This window comes from Urocitellus parryii, unplaced genomic scaffold (genome assembly GCF_045843805.1).
Source record: "Urocitellus parryii isolate mUroPar1 unplaced genomic scaffold, mUroPar1.hap1 Scaffold_146, whole genome shotgun sequence".
Classification (NCBI taxonomy): Eukaryota; Metazoa; Chordata; class Mammalia; order Rodentia; family Sciuridae; genus Urocitellus; species Urocitellus parryii.
In genome coordinates, this window is record NW_027552040.1 from 71,969 (window position 1) to 87,176 (window position 15,208).

The following is a 15,208-nucleotide window of genomic DNA, read 5'->3' on the forward strand; positions in this document are numbered from 1 at the left end:
ACTTCCCCACTTTTCCTCAAGCCAGGCCCTGCTCACCGGTGACGCTCACCACAATACTGGCTACACTCCAGGTCTGCTGCTCCTGGGAGCCCTGTTTTCATGAATGACTGGGCACACTCTCCCTGTTTGCCATTCCCTCAGACCCTAAGTTTGTAGAGCTTGAGGCTGAGAACCCTCAGCAAATTTTGCTTGCCCTACAGTAGCCACGCCCCCGTAGCTGGTGCCAGAGACCTCAGTTGTCAGTACTGGTGGGAGCGGTATCCTGGAGTTCCGTGCTGCAGGTCCCGCACCACTCCTGATTCCCTTGGTCTGGCTATCTCGCTCAAGGGAGAGCTGGGAGGGACCCTAAGGTTTCCCCGCTGTGAGGAGAGGGAAGGCTAGGGGATTACACACCTGTTGCCGCTGGTTTCAATGAAGTTATCTCCTCCGCCACATTCTGGTGACATCAGTTCTCTGCCATAGTGGTATCCCATGCAAATGGTTACAGTTCGTTCCCTTTGCCAGGTGATCAATGCAATGGGTGGGTCCTGACTGTCTCTCCCAAGCCCCGTTTCAATCCTGTGGCCACTGCCTATGAAGGCTCAGTTGGCATTAACCTCCATAGGATCCGAAGGGCCGACCAGTTGTTTCAGTGGGATCTTTTGGTGCTCAGTCACAGCAGTTTGTCTGCGAGAAGCAGGCGAAAGGGAGCTTGAATTCAGCCGATCCGGGCTTGGTGTGTGTTCTGAGAGGCCCAGACTGTTCGCCCCAGATCCATGTCAGCTCAGCATTGCCTAGTGATCCTGAGCAAACAGCATTTAGACGGTTTATGACTCCCTATGCCCGCGCAGCTTAAGAGGTCAGAGACTTGATCTCTCTGCGCCTGCCGCCATGTTGGATCTCCCCTCTATGCTTATTTTGTCTTTGTGATTCCTTTTAGATATTTTCCTTTAATCTGCCATGTTTTTCAATAATCTAATAGCATCTTCTTTAAATTCATCTATTATTATAATTTCAGATATTATTAGACTTTTTAGTTAAAAATAACTATTTTTTTTAAATTCCCATTATCTTTAAAAATTCCTCTATTTTTTCTGTTCCCTGAATATATTGATCAGTTGTGTTAAAGTTCTTGTCTACATAGTCCATAGCTGAGTGACCCCAGGACTCTGTTTCTCATAGATCTTCTTTATCACTTATGTTGTCTCTCCTCTTTACATTTTTGTATTTTAAAAGACTGGCAAAATTCACACTTAACTTTTAATATCATTCATATACTTGTCAACAGAGACAGCAATAACAAGGTGAAGTTTTCTAACAGGAAATCTGCAACACAGAGTTCTCTCTCCCTTAGGGCACCAGCATCATATTTAAATTTACATTATTTTTTTTAAGATAGATATTCAGTTACTCCCAGAAAAATTGCATTTGGTCAGGTTTGGTTTGCAGTTTTAGCAGGTTTTACTGAGGTTTGGTCTTCTCTCTAGTTCACCTCTGCTCCTGGGGTTCAGTTCCATCTGTAGGTTCTCCCTGAATGATGATGGAAGACCCACTTTTTCTTTTCAATTTACCCTTGATATAATCAGCCAACAATCTCAAAATCCCACAATCCCCTCCCTTCCCATAGATGGCTAGATGTGTGTTTCAAGGCCTTCAATTCCACCATTCTTACCTCCTCCCTCCCAGGCAGATGTGCCCCTACACTGCCTCACTTGCTCCATAACCATGAAGGTGGGCTCTTTCTATGAGACATAGAATGTGGTAGCCAAATTATTGTGGAATAAATTTCAAAGAAACATGAATAGCACAAAATTAAGGAGTATAGTGAACCCCCAAGGGCAGAGTGCTCAGGGAACTCTAAGTTTCTGTTGAAAGTCAGTGGTTAATATTGACTGAGTACACACACTCCAAAAATATAGGAAAGTTTGCAGAAGGATTTTAGAATTCAGAAGGGTTTCCATGTGGCAATTGGTAGTTTTAATTGATTCTTATTAATATGAACAATTTCACCTGTCACTAAACAAAATATATGAAAATGAAGTCTTATTTTCTGCTGAAGGTGTCAAAGATACCACAAATAAAAATTTTTGGAAAGAAAATATCTGGAGAAAAGTCAGTCTGTTGGATGGCCATCAGGAGGTAGCTTCATTTTGAGGCAGAGTTTCCCCTTTTTTATGTTTCTTGGGTCACATTTTAAAGCACTACTCAATGCCTGCCTTACAAATATTATGTAACACTTAGGTGAAACAAATAAATTCATATGTAAACACCAATCATGTAATTTATAAGCAACAAATATGTGTATTTTATATGAATAAAATACATGAAAATATTCTTTTCATTCAATGTGGTATATGGTATAATTTTACCATCTATTAACTCACTGGTAAAAATAATCTCTATGATTTTATATACTCTATTTCCTTTACTAGGTTTCGGGCTAAATAGAGTGGAGTTACCATTAAGTAAATCTAGAAAGTAATCTCCAGTGATGACTGCAACGTGCACTTCTACCATCATGAAATGTTCCTTTGGCAGAGCTGCCCAATATGGTGGCTTCTAGCTACCTGTATGGCTGTTGAGAATTTGAATGGTGGATGGCAAAACTCAAATAAAGTACCGAGTTTTGGTTTTTGTTTGTTTGTTTTTATCGTATTGAGTTTTAAGTAAGTTAAACTTAAATTTAAACAGCCACAGGAGGTCAGTGAGTAGCATAGATGTAGAGTGACCTTACCAGTTAGCGTTGTCTGAAATGACATTTTACAGAAGCCAGATTCTACTCTTGACTTATAAGATAAGTATACAGAGTTCAAATTCAAAGGTGCTTCCTCATTTAGGTAAGTTTTCCTAAAATGGAGAAACTTCAATTCAGAGCAACAAATTCAATCATTGATTAATGCTTTGCTGAATTTTTTAAAAAATACTTTATTTACATTATAATTATACATAATAGCGGGGTCATGCATGCATGAGATATAATTTACTCCATGTCATTCCTTAGTATTTTCTCTTTCCATCCCCTTCTCCCGCCACCTATTCCTCTTTCTAAACTGGTCTTCTATTTTTTATTTAATTTTTTAAAAAGATACATGCTTAATCTACTAGTTGAAAAAAAGTATTTAAAAAAAATTTTATGAGAGGCCCGCCCCTCCGCCCCAATCTTTCTGCACAAACGCGAGGTGGACACCCTGCGGAGCCAAGAACTGGGGTTTGGCTGACTGCGTGGGGCGGGGCAACTGAGGGGCGGGCACTGATCTGGCCCTTTGGCTAGTGAGGTGGCGTAGGTGTGACGTAGCCGCTCCAGCTCCGCGTGAATCACTGGACTGGGCACCCGCTGCTCACATCAGGTATCAACACCTAAGGCAGAGACGGAGTCCATGGTGGAGCCCTGTGAGCCTGGCGGGCGGGATCCGCCTAAGGCTCGAATGTAGAGGAAGAGGAGGAGCTAGAATCAAGGCTGCGGTGGATCTCCTGGGCCCAGCCAAGGAGAGGCGTCCTGGCGGGGCAGGGGATAGGGGCGCCCTGATGCTGCAGGAAGCGACTGGCTACAAGGGCGCAGCCGCTCTCTGCAGGGCCTGCAACTAGGAATTTCGGCTCTGCCCAAGGACCGGTCCCGCGGTCTCTCTTGGGCCTGGGTGAAACTTCAGAGATGAATGTATTTGTAGATGATCCATAATTTGCTGGTATTATTATATTGAGAGCAGAACAAACAATAAAAGTGGAAGTTTTTCCAGAAAGAATCTCTGAGGGTCAACTGGAAGTTACTTCGTAAAGGATCTTAAAAGGAATATTATTGATGTGTTTAAACCTAAATCAGAAGAGCCTTAGGGTCAACTGAATCCAAAATGGACCAAGTACGTCCACAAGGTCTGCTGCCCTTGCTGCGTTGGCAGAGGCTGCCTGCTTCTTAACCAAGGGCTCCCTTGACCTACCTTGGGATGAAAAGCTTCATCTGGACATTGTACCCAAAACAAATGTGGTTTGGCTTGTGAGTGAGACATTTAATATAGTGCAATTGACCATGCAAAACCTAGAGGCAAAAAGTATGCCTCACAGAAAGTGCCAAAAGTGGGTAGAAAGATTTATCAGATAGGACTCCCTCCTAAGATTGGTTCCTTTCAGTTATTCGTTGAAGGTTTCAAGGAGGCTGAATATTGGCTTAGGAAATTTGAAGGTGATTCTTTTCCTGAGAATATTAGAAAACAAATGTTTTGGGTTACATCATCAGAAATATAAACAAGGTGAATGTTAACTGATTAGTCAGCTATGAAAAGGAGAAACGTAAAAAGGAAAGCTGCCATGAGGAGTCAAACTGGATCAATGATAAAGAATTACTTATTAAAATAGTTGCAGTTGATAAGGGTCTAGCATTTCCTTTTAAACATCCTGAATGGAGAACATATCCATATCCTTCCTCAAGCAAAAGTTCCTTTTCTGAAGAAATCAAAAACTTGGTTCTGCCATGTATTTAGGACATGAACCTTGTGCAAGATCTTTATGAACTTTTTAAGACTCACAAGTTTTGACAAAGCTTTTGAAAGTCAGATGTTTGTAATGAGGGGTCAGATCTTAAATCATGCTCCACATTGAGAAATAGGAAGAGTCTTGGTCATCTAGTACAAATGCCTGTGTGATGTGGAGCACAGGAAAGGGGGAAGTCAGGGTTGGATTACTCAGTTGGGCAGCTCCTTTATCCAGACTTTCCATTCCAAGAAGCCATTTTTTTTCCCCTCGGGATAGCAGGTGAAACAACCCTTGGACATTACTACAGCAATGTAATCTGCTGTTCAGAACTCCAGGTGCAAAAACTTCAAATAATTTAAGTTACTTTAAAAAGATTACATTTTGAATGTAATCAAAAGTTTACATTTTTTTTGTCCAAATATTAAATGTCTATAGCAGGGAAGAAGTGATATGTCTTCTACATTGTATTTTTGTAGAAAATTTGCATTTTGTGTTTTTGTTAGTTTAAAAGGTAAATTCGTGGTTTACACAGCTAGAGTGACTAAATTACTGTATAATTCCAAGTAATAAAAAAGATATTTGTTGACTTTGAATATAATAACTTTTTGTATATTTTTAAGCACTGAGAAGAATGTTCTTGTTAATTCTTCTTACATTGTGTTACAAAGGCCTTTGAGGTTGGGTAAATCTAAAATCACTCTTGTGAAGTTTAACAGAGTAGTCAGTACAAAAATAAATAAGAATAAATCAACACTGACTTAATTTTAAAAGCTGCTATTTTAGAACTCGAGTAAGTGCTGCTAAAGTGGTCATTTTGGGAGACCTAAAAATTAAATATTTTGTTGAAGTGACAGATGACCATTTTTGTTTCTTTGTTTGTTTTGTATCTTAGAATTGTTTTTTTTTTTTTTTTTGGTGTGTGTGTGTGTGTGTGTGTGTGTGGCAGGAATTGAATCCAGGGGCACTTAATCACTAAATCATATTCCCAACGCTTTTTATTTATTTATTTATTTTTTTATTTTGAGGCAGAGGCTTGCTAAGTTGTTTATGGCCTTACTCAGCTGGCTTTGAACTTGTGATCTTTCTGCCTCAGCCTCCCCAGCCACTGGGATTACAGGCATGTTCTCCCATGCCTGGTACCTTAGAGTATTTTTGATGAATTGTTTTGTTTTAGTAAGGAAAGACATCTAAAAACAAATGGATATACTCAAATGAGACTTGTGGGGAATGCTATAAATTTAAGGTAGACCTCTAGTACTTTGAAATTTCATAATAACTTTAAAAATTCCCTTTTGTTTCTTACATGGGATCAAGTGATTAATCGGTACTTCAGAATAGTGGTCTAATTCATTATTAAAGTCATTGAAAAGCAAACCATAGCCCAGAGTGTATATTGGATTGCATTTTGGAGTTCTTATAAGTTCTTAAAAATAATAGTGGTGCTTGAAATTAAAAATGCTTTTATAATTAGAGTCAGTTTTAGGTTATTAGCCCAAATTAGAGGGAAAAATGAGAACCACAAATCATTTATATTTGATTTTGAAGCTTTTACATTTTATTTTGAATATCAGTATGTCTCATGTTCTTGGAATTTGTAACACTATTAAGTCTCCAAGTGTTTTAAATTGAAATGAGCCTGAAATAAAGATGTGATTCCAGAGGAGAGAAGTTTAATTTCTTCTTCAATCTCAAAGCTTGTAATTAATACTTGGACTAAACTGGGCAATTGGTAGTCTAGGTCTTTTGGTGTTTTAGGTTTACTTTCATGATTTTTTTTAAATGAGTAATTTTGTGTAAAAAGCATATCCAGGTGGTTATTCTAGGATGTAGGACAGACCTGCAGTTTCTCTTCCTCAAATCATTCTCTTGATGTCCATGGGTGTGATTAATGAGCATACTGATTCCTTCAAGGAACTAATTGGAAACCTGTGTTTTCCTATCATCTACAACCTTCCATTTGCTCATTTTTGAGATAAATGGAAAAAATGACTGGAAAATGAAAAATCAAAGTACTATCTTTTGGTAAATACTAGTAATCAAAATGTGCCTTTCAAAGATATAGCTAAAAGAAAGGATATAAGTTGTTGTGATGTAGGTCTGACTTTCATAAAGTGTTTTTTCAATACTTTGAGGATTCCTATATTAGTTTTTATAATGAAGAATTTAGTAAGTTACTATCATTTTATATCTTAAATTAGTGTGGACTGGGATTGTGGCTCAGCGGTAGAGTGCTCACCTAACACATGTGAGGCCCTGGGTTAGATCCTCAGAACCACACACACACACACACACACAAATAAATAAATAAATAAATAAAGATATTGTGTCCACCTGCAACTTAAAAATAAATATTTTTAAAAAAATTAAAACAGTGTGAGTGTATTTTTACATGTCTGACCATTGTACAAAAGTAAAGTTGAGATATTAAAATAAGATAAAAAAATTAGGGTATATTTGCTATGTTTTGTAAACTTTCATGAACTTAATTCTTATTTAAATGTTCTGTTTTCTTCTATAAGTATATTTATATTGTCAAACCTGGTTGACCAAAGGTAATAAAACTCATTGTCTTGAGGCTAAAAAAAGAATTTACAAGTAACTTTTTATGCTTCTGTGTTGTTAACCATTGCATTTTCTTCTTTGCAACAAAGAGTTCTTGTTATTCTTGTAATGAAGAGACAACATTTATTAAGAAGAACCAGATAACAAATTCATGGAATTTGCAGGGAAATGGATGGCACTAGAGCAGATTATGCTTAGTGAAGCCAGCCAATCCCTAAAAAACAAATACCAAATGTCTTCTTTGATATAATGAGAGCAACTAAGAATAGAGCAGGGAGAAAGAGCAGGAAGAAAAGATTGATATTAAACAGAGACACGAGATGGGAGGGAAAGAGAGAGAAAAGGGGAATTGCATGGAAATGGAAAGAGACCCTCATTGTTATAAAAAACTACATAAAAGAGTTTGTGAGGGGAATTGGAAGAAAAAACAAGGAGAGAAATGAATTACAGTAGATGGGATAGAGAGAGAAGATGGGAGGGGAGGGGAGGGATAGTAGAGGATAGGAAGGGTAGCAGAATACAACAGTTACTAATAGGGCATTATGTAAAAAGGTGAATGTGTAACTGATGTGATTCTGCAATCTGTATTTGGGGTAAAAATGGGAGTTCATAACTCACTTGAAACTAATGTCTGAAATATGATATGTCAAGAGCCGTGTAAGGTTTTGAACAACCAATAAAAAAAATAAAAAATAAAAAAAAGAAGAACCAGATATATCAATATGTGCATAGCTAACATGAAGATATACAATATTTATATGGGGCCTTTGGGAAGTAACTGGGTTTGGTGGAGGTCATGATTGGGGCTCCCACAAACGGATTAGTGTTCTTATGAGACAGCAGACAGCTTATTTTCTCTGTGTCACAGAGGGACACTAGAAGGTAGCCATCTGTTAGCCAGGAAGAAAGCCCTCACCAGAACCCAACCATGCTGTACATCCAAAACAGAAAAATCAATATTTGGTTGCTTAAGCCACCCAGCCTATAGTACTCGATATGACAATCCATGCTGACTACAGCATAGGCCATTTCTTCAATTTATATAAACCACTTCTAATCTGATTTCCATAGCCAAGGCCTAAAAGAAGTGAAACTTGTCAGAAGGAAAATAAGAATGGAAGGCAAAGGACACTGCAGGAGCTGTGACCTGATGCTCTTTTGGGTCATCATTAAAGATAGGGCTTGGAGGATTTTTCAGTGGTAGAGCCCTTACCTCGCATGTAGTAGACCTTGGGTTCAAGCTTCAGAACTGGAAATAGAAAGGAAAAAAAATACAAGAATGAGAGGCCTAGACATGCAGGGAAGGGGTTGTCCTTGCATGACTGGGGGACTTCCTGAGCTTGTAGGGACCATGACCTTAACTGTGTGGGTGGGACAGGTCTGAAGCCTAAGAGTCAACTCACTTGAGTGGCCTCCTCCCTGACCAACCTGGCATCTGAAGAAGCCTCCCTCAGGGCATTGGAAATTTTGATGATAGAATTTTTCCATGACTGTACAACCAATTAAAGAAAATGTGAGATAGAAGAGTTTCTTGATAATTTTGTCCAGCAAATAGGAGCCTAGATATTCTGCCTCTTCTCTCCAGCACAAGGGATGACTAAGTAATAATGTACAGTTAACTATTTTGTGTGTGCAACTTTAAAAGACCATTTTAATTTAGCAGCAAAATGTGAGATCATTTATATCAAATGTGTCTGATTTTACCACTCAATAAAATCATTTCATATTTATTTTTAAGTGAACTCATTAGGAGTCTAAAGTCTTCTAGTCCAGTATGTTGAGGTTCTGACCAAGATCAATCTAATAGTTTAGAATTATACCACTTGCACTGGTCACATTAGCTATGTGAGAGACACAGAGTCATGGTTCAACAGGCAAAACCATCTTGAGACAGATCTCATGACTTCCCAAATTGGCAAGTTAAAAATGAGAAAAACAAAATGTGCTGCATTATGGTGCACAACTGCAATCTCTTTGAAAAAATAAATTATTTTTCTAGTCTCTCCACATAAAATGATAGAAGGCTAATGTTTATAATGGCTTTATTTTTGTATAAAAATTATCTCACCCACTTTACCTCAGATTCCAGTAAAATTAACATTGGAAAAAATCTGTTTATTCCCTATTTTGAGTGGCTATTAAGTGACTGAAATTTTTATGCTTTATTTTCAAGTCTAGTAGCCCTACACCTACCTGTAAGTGATATTTAGTTCAGAAGAACAAAAACATTTTTTTCTGTTCACACAATAATACCCAAAGTCAACACATTTCACACAAGTGTTCAAGGTATTTTTGGGCAAAGATATTCTATCAAGACACAATTAGCATGTGGTGAAGAGAAAAGATGAACTACTCTGTCTGATGCATCAATACCATTTAGTCCTTCACTATTTTCAAGAATTCCTTCCATTTGTTTGAAGAAAATAATAATTTAAGATGATCACTCAGCAGGAATGAGAAATATGATCCAAACATCCTAATATCTTCTGCCAGGGAAAAAAATGTAACATTGTATTTAGTAAAATCTATTCATTCCCATTGCATGACTTCTACTTTATACTATTGTTTCAAATCCATTCACAAAGTCAATGGGTTAAAAGAGCACCCATTTGGTAGTTAGATTATTTTATCTAAAGCCAGAATTCTAAGTATTCTTGATTTAAACTTCCATAAATTCTTAACTTAGAACTTTGGCCATAATGGCTAATTACAATAATTGTAAATGCTTAGAAGAGTAATTGGTATTTTAATGAACATTTATTCTGAACCCTATACATAAGAGAGTGGTTTAGTTTTTGTTGCATATCGAATATCCTGAGATGATGACTTTTTGTGGTGCTTTCTTGTGTTTTCTTGTTTAGCTGTAACCACTGTCAATATGCTTCTGGGACAATAACATAGACAGTTAGAGATTTGCATTCATCTGCATTGGATAATGAAGTTTTTACTATACTTTTTATGCAGACGAAGAAATTAAATGATGAATCCTGGAATTTGTTCTTTTTACATTCTTTAATACTATTAGGAGAATCTCAGGGAAAAGGCTGATAAATATTAGAAGAATTATGGCCAACCATGTGGATATAGGAGACAGCATTTGAGCAAATATGAAATACATTTTCTGTTGTTTGAGAAAAGGCCAAATAATTCCTCCCCAGAAGGATGAGAAAAAGACATAAAAGGCTAAAGAACCCCAAATGATTTATCTATGTCCAGAATCGAGTATCCAAGGCAAACTTCAGAGTTACAGTGAATACTGAGACTGTAAAAACAATGGTTCCAAAAGTCCAGTTTCTGTTTTCTTTCCATTATCTTCTAGAGATGCAGTCTGAAAGAGAAAGCAAGTCCCAAAGAAGAATATTGTCCCTTCAAAGGCAGCCAGAAATGTTTACTCCAAGAAGGGGCCCAACTCTAGCATAGCATTACCAGAAATTTTCACATACAATCATGGGTGCAAGGTCAGAGTGTCAATGTTGATGTGCCATTCCAGGAGACTGTAGGCTAGAATGGGCAGGGAGGTGAAGTGGATATTCTACATTGTAAGTAGCATCATACAGTGGCTATTGTGAGAATCCCCAGAATAACTAGTATAAAAACTGTGGCAAAATGAAACAAAGTTCTTATAGAAGAAATACTGTACAAGATGTGCTATTCTCACATAGTATAGATGTCAGTGAGCCAATAATAGTTTCTTTAAATGTTTAAATCTGGGAACAGAATAATCGCTGTTCCTGGCTGCTCGGCTACCTTCTTTGCCTTTAATACCTATGCCCACATGGGATTCCAAGATCATGCTAACATTGTTGGCACCATCACTGATGGACAGTGTTATTGGGCTGCCTTTTAATTCTTCACCATTCTGACAATCTGGGCTTTCTCTAACCGTGCCTTCCAGCAGCAAAGCACTGCAATGCACTTCATACAAATTTGTAGGAAAATGCTTTCATAATTGTTTGAACTAGAGTGCTGACTAGAATTTAGTATAAATGAGAATGTGGAATCATCAATGATTAATTCATATTCTTGATGTTCTGTCCATGCTTTTTTAAGGCTTCTAGTACTTTTAGAAAATTCATGCAGCAATTTCTTCCAATATTCTAACAACAATTCATGGACTCGATCTTCTTTCCTTTCACTTTCTTCAAGAGATTTTGTGGTCAATTCTAAGAGCTCAGTGCAAGTTTGGAAAAGGTAACAGGCATAGCAGGTGGATTTGGCTGTCTCCATCTTGGCCCCAGTAAGCACCCAGACTTTCAGGCCGACTGCATGCAGAGTTTCACTGGTCTCTGCAGCTTGATCTTGTAGCTTGTCTTCCACTGAAGTGGGTCAAATTAAATTCATGTTTGTCTCAATATCATCAAAAACCTTTTCCATCTTTTTTCTCTGTTTTATAAGGCCATATTTGCCTCCATAAACTGTCTTAATTATTTCATAGTCATCTGGAGTAATTTCTTTGAAGGCCACATACAGTGTCTTATACCCATCCATTGCATTACATTCCACATGAGCTAAAGCTCAATTTTATGTTTGTTTGGTTTTTTTTACCCTGGGAAAAACTGCTGAATCTGCTCCTTTAAAAAAACAAAAGAAGTATGTTTCCTCCTTGAGTTTTCACAATTACCCTCAGACATTGGTGGATGGAATCAAAGTTTAAGGTGTGAAGAAGTTCATACTCTTCTATTTTTTTCTTTGGTTTTCTAGTCTCTTACATCCATTCTGACTTCCTAAAATTGTGAACCCATATTTTTTAGCTCCTTTCACCCAAGCTATTTTATCTGCTGAGGAGAAGATATAGGTTAATTTAGCTTATTCTGTAGCTCCATCAACAGCATCATTTCTTTTCATTTCTAAACATAAGGCATGCAGAAAGTGTTCTTCTTGATTCTTATCTGCTTTGTCAAAATATGTTAAATGTCTAAAATAATCCATCAGCTTCCTGAGTTACACCTTTATATCTGTGCCAATCTATGCAGCATTCAATAAATTACATGATATTTTCAGTAAGTGTTCCAGTCTTATCTGTAAGCACATAATCCACCTGACCGAGTTCTTCATTGAGATCTGATGTGTTAACCAAGCCTCCTTCATTAATCTCTTCATCATAAAAGTTTTTATCCCATGAGATGAAGAAGAAGCCCAAGAATTTCTGCATTTCTACTGTGATATACATGGAGACAGGGATGATAAAGTTGAATAGAACCATAAAAGATAGGAAGTCCATGAGCATTTTCAAAACATTTAAAGTCTCCACTTCTTTCTGTGTCTTTTGGTTATACCAAGGTTCATTCATTATATGGGGTACTTTACCATACCTACAATAGAGTAGTGCATCCTGCAGCTTTAGTGAATAAGATAAATAAATATACCATCAAGGAGGCATTAATGTATTTTTCAATAGCAGAACATTTTTGAGATTTTCCTTGATAGTTCAGAGCCATTTTGGTTTCCATCCCAGTGTAAACAGCAACTCCATGTATCTTATTGTTTTTATTTTAAATGTAGCTCCCTTCATCAAAAGATTTTCAGGTCCTAAAGGCCTGGCAACAGTCTCAAGACTATTACTGTAGATATTGATTCGCCCAACACACTTGTATAGGTCAAGTTGAGGCTGTTCAATCACTGCTTGGAGGTTATCACTGGACTCAGCTGTACACATTTCAATGGTATCCCATACTGCATAATCTGTCTTTCAGTTAGATTCCCCATCAAGACTAGCTGTAGTGACATAACAGGTTTCATCAATGGTACTGGATGATAGAAGAATAAGATCACAGAGGAAGGTTTCATCTGCATTAACTTCTACTACATCACCAATGTTATTTTTTTCACTTTCGTTTTGTAGTTGCTTTGCATTTTCAGTAATGTAAACAGTGCTCTTGCTGACTTCATTGTTGGCTCTGTGTCTCAGCCCATCTTTATATCCCTGTTTGATGGCTGTACCAGTTATAACAAAGAAAAACCTAAGTCCACTGGTAACTGGGCTAATTGGTGGGTCTACTGTGACCTATACAAGGAAAATCATGAGAAAACAAAAATTTGCAATCCTTCTAAACTATTCAAACAGGTTCTTAGGGAGGAAATTCCAAAGTGTATACTTAGATGAAATTACTCTATTATCCCAAAATCTGTGCAATGTAAGCTTCTGTTTCTGAAACTGGATGACTGCCAACAAATACTGTGTATGTAACAACTCATTTCTCTTCTCAAGCACAATTCACTTTCTCTATGAGGTTGTAAACTCAGGCTTTGTCCAGTTTAACAGTTTTTAAGAATCTGATCAATAAAATGTGGCTTGAGGGTCCCATCTCAGGATAAGATGAAAATCTGTGGCTGCCTGCTCAAATTCATTTTGTCTCACCATAAAACCTTACCTGATTTTATCCAGAACAAACTCTGCAAACTTACTTTTATATAGGATGTCAAGATTGGCCCATGTTCTACCATGACTTTTCTACTAACATATTTACAGTTGATCCAGTCCTCTGTGACAACCCACCGTGGGCTGATCATGTTGAAGACAACTTCAGAAGAGCTGGTTTGTTTCCGTGAGGACTTCAGTGTGGCTTGGAAGAAGGAATTGTGGAAGCACCCTCTGGACCAGGTGCAGAAGGTGCTTAGGCTCCTGACAGGTATCTTGTAGACTGTATGGGACAAACAGTGTTACTGCTGCCACTTCATTACCATCCCCATCCTCAGGAGAAAGTGGTGACTTACTGAGTGACTTGTTACAAAGTCCTACTTCAGCCAAATTGTTGAATCATGCAGTTCCTACCCTCTAAGCTGAGAGATAGCATATTTATTCCCTTGCCTTGGAGTGCCTGGCCCACCTCTTCAGTTGTATTCCTCTGCCTGCCAGCATCACCCCATCTCTCCTCACCTACATCTTCCATTGTGCATACGTTGGCTGTGACATCTGGACCAGAAAGATAGCATCAGTGAATGGCAGCAGCCAGAACTATGTCTTGGGTCAGGAGCATTGGCTGGCTTGGGGTCCTGGCTGGCCTGCATCAATAAACTCATGTCCAAGAACTTTATGCTGATGGAATTCAAGGAGTATTTACTGCATATGTTCCAGCAGACTTTCTACTTCCTGCAGAAAAATCACCAAGAATAACAATGCCCATACAGTGAAGAGCAGGCTAGAAGAGCTGATGAGAGAGTGTGGGGATCCTGGTAAGGAACAGAAAGATCTGAGGTGGTACAGGAACTGAGACTGCTGTTTCTACATAGGCAAGAACAGAAGAGGTCCATGGAGGTATAGGAGTTACAATCGCCTTTTATCACTTGGTGTTGCTTGACAATTTTTACTATTTGACTTTTTCCAAGTGAACATCATGCAATGTATAAGATTGTTGTTATTGTGGGTTTTACACAAATGACAAGTTTCCATCAAAAGATAGGAGAGATGTGAATATGGGTCCAAGTTAATGTGGTGCACACCTATTTTGCTCTGTTATGGTTCCCTGGAATGAAGTCTAAAATTTCCCTGGCCCATTTTTTTAAAGTACTGTAAAAGATGACATCCTCACAGTAGTCAGAAGAAGTGATCATTATTTATTTTCTTTTCAGATGATGTCATTTATGTGTCTTACAACTTGCAGTAACATGATGCTACTGCTGTATAAAGACAAGGGAAATTGGAAACATATATAACAATTATGTTGACAGTTCAGAAACATCTAAGCTGATAAATTGTATTGAATTAGAAAATATTTATAAATTTCCTGACAGTAAAAATTGTTAATATCTTAATCGGTTTTCCTTGGACTGTCTGTTGTTCTTAAGTTATGCAGAGTTAAGCTATTTCATTTTACTTAAAGTTAAATAGCAGAATATAAAGACAACTGCCTAAAGTTAAGAAAGTTTTATGCTTTTTTAAATTGGACAATTTTAACTGTGTCTAAAGTTTAAAAATTTGATACATAAGATTATTTTGGTTTGGTCCATTATAAACAAGCTTTATGTGGCATTTGTTTTGTATAAATACAGAAACTCATGGTATTGAATATTTTTTATGACTTAATGATAACTTTCTATATGAACACAGAGGTTTTAGTATTCACATAATTTCATATCTTTTCTAGCTTTGGTTAAGAAAGTCTGTCTTGTCTTCATATGTAAATAAAGTGTAGCTGCTCTACAAACCATCAAAAACATAATGCTGGAATTCAATATACAAATGTGAATATATTTATGATGCAAT

At 37.4% G+C, this 15,208-nt stretch overlaps 2 pseudogenes; one reads left to right on the plus strand and one right to left on the minus strand.

Annotated features, from left to right (window-relative positions):
- The first annotated feature begins 3,398 nt into the window (after positions 1-3,398).
- On the plus strand, positions 3,399-4,719 carry LOC144251687 (phosphatidylinositol 4-kinase type 2-beta pseudogene; annotated as a pseudogene).
- Positions 4,720-9,961: 5,242 nt separating this feature from the next.
- On the minus strand, positions 9,962-13,895 carry LOC144251688 (phospholipid-transporting ATPase IG pseudogene; annotated as a pseudogene).
- Positions 13,896-15,208: the final 1,313 nt, after the last annotated feature.